The following is a 2,437-nucleotide window of genomic DNA, read 5'->3' as shown; positions in this document are numbered from 1 at the left end:
TAGCTACATTATCAGACCGATGTAGCTATAATTTGACATTTAGGGTTCTTAAGTGTTAATAAACTTATAAATTAGAAGTTGTGGACATAGGTCCACGTTTTGGTATAGCCCCCATATAACGGTACCCCCCGATTTGCGGTATTTTGACGTTTTTAGCTACATTTTCAGACCGATGTAGCAATAATTTGACATTTGGGGTTCTTAAAAGCCAGTAAACTTATATAAAAAAAGTTGTGGACATAGGTCCACGTATTGGTATAGCCCCCATATAACGGTACCCCCGATTTACGGTATTTTGACGCTTTTAGCTACATTTTCAGACCGATTTAACTATAATTTGACATTTAGGGTTCTTAAAAGTCAATAAACTTATATAACAAAACTTGTGGACATAGGTCCACGTATTGGTATAGCCCCCCTATAACGGTACCCCCCGATTTACGGTATTTTGACGGGTTTAGCTACATTTTCAGACCGATTTAGCTATAATTTGACATTTGAAGTTCTTAAATACCAATAAACTTATGTGACAAAACTTGTGGACATAGGTCCACGTTTTGGTATAGCCCCCATATAACGGTACCCCCCGATTTACGGTATTTTGACGTTTTTTGCTACATTTTCAGTCCGATATAGCTATAATTTGACATTTAGGGTTCTTAAGTGTAACTAAACTTATATAACAAAAGTTGTGGACCTAGGTCCAAGTTTTGGTATAGCCCCCATATAACGGTACCCCCGATTTACGGCATTTTGACGTTTTTATCTACATTTTCAGACCGATTTAGCTATCAATTGACATTTAGGGTTCTTAAATGTCAATAAACTTATATAACTAGTGGACATAGGTCCATGTTTTGGAATAGCCCCCATATAACGTTACCGCCCGATTTCAGGTATTTTGAGAATTTTACCAACAAGTTTTAACCGAATTATCTGTAATTTGAACATTTGACATTTGAAATTCTTAGTGGTCACCACACCTCTCCACCAAAAATTGTCAAGAAAGCCCCCATATAACGGTACCTCCCGATTTTCAGTAATTTGATGATTCTAGCTACAATATTAAACCGAACAAGCAGTAATTTGACATTTGAAGTTCTTAGTGGTCACAACACCTCTCCATCAAAATTGTCATCATAGGTCCATGTTCGGATATAGCTCCCATGTAACGGTACCTCCCAATTTTCTGTAATTTGGCAATTTTAGCTACAATTTTAACAGAACTAACTGTAATTTGACATTTGAAGGTTGTAGTGGTCACCACACATCTGCATCAACAATTTTCAACATAGCCCCAATATAACGATACTTCCCTATTTTCGGTACTTTGAGGATTTTACTTCAAATGTTTAACCGAACGTAGGTCCATGTTTTGTATAGCCCAAAACAAACCTCCCGATTTTCCGTACCTTAGCTTTATTTTTTGGACGAACTTTCAGTAATTTGAAATTTAAAAGTCAACAAAAATTCTGCACAAAAATTTAACATTTAAGTTCATATTTTCGTATAGCCCATATACCTCCGAACTAACTGTTAATGACATTTGAAGTTCCCACGTTATGTACCGATTTTCGATATTTTGAGGATTCTAGCTAAATTTTTTAACCGAATTAGGAGTTATTTGACATTAAAGGCTCCCATCAAAAACTGTCAACATAGGCCCATGTTTTATTATAACCCCTATATAACAGTACCTCCCAATTTCTAGCCCACCAAAAATTGTCAACAGTTAGATAAAGGCACCATAAAAAAGGGCCTCCCGAATGAAGCATTTTATGTACATTATCTGACATTTTAACGTATTCACTTAAAGTTGGGGACAGGTATGAATATTTTATGGTGGAGGGTATGAAAAGTTCGGCCCGGCCGAACTTAATGCTTTTTTACTTGTTTTTATTAGAATGAAAAAGAAATGACGTAATAACTACTGGAAAAGCAATGTTACTTGATATACAGAGTGAGAACATAGAGTGTTCTAAGTATGAGCAGGAAATTACAATGCCACATTTACACGAATTATCAGAGTTTCTGGATCCAAATTTGGCAAAAAGACGAAAAATGGCCAAGTCTCTGACTGATAAAGAAATTGATACATATCTAGCCAGACTAATGCTTTAAACTTTTGAAAAGAGTATAATCTAAAATGTTTAAAACAATTAGCCAGGAAATGTTTGGCTATACCCGTCAACTCAGCAACGAGCGAAAGATTTTTTCAATATCTGGAAATAATGTTTTTAAATAAGAATATGTAAATATTAGTTTATAAGTAATTTTGCAATATGTATATTTTAGAAGTATATAAGAATATTTTTAACAAATAATTGTTCAACTATATGAATATCTCTTTTTTTGTAATTTCGTGCGTGAGTGTGCGTGTTCGTGCCTTCTTGAAAAACGCCGTGTCTGTGCGTGAATGTGCATAGAGATTTAGTTC

This window comes from Musca autumnalis, unplaced genomic scaffold, assembly GCF_047663935.1.
Source record: "Musca autumnalis isolate F117 unplaced genomic scaffold, ASM4766393v1 scaffold_43, whole genome shotgun sequence".
Classification (NCBI taxonomy): domain Eukaryota; kingdom Metazoa; phylum Arthropoda; class Insecta; order Diptera; family Muscidae; genus Musca; species Musca autumnalis.
The sequence above is the reverse complement of the archived record's forward strand: the minus strand, read 5'-3'. Positions refer to the sequence as shown.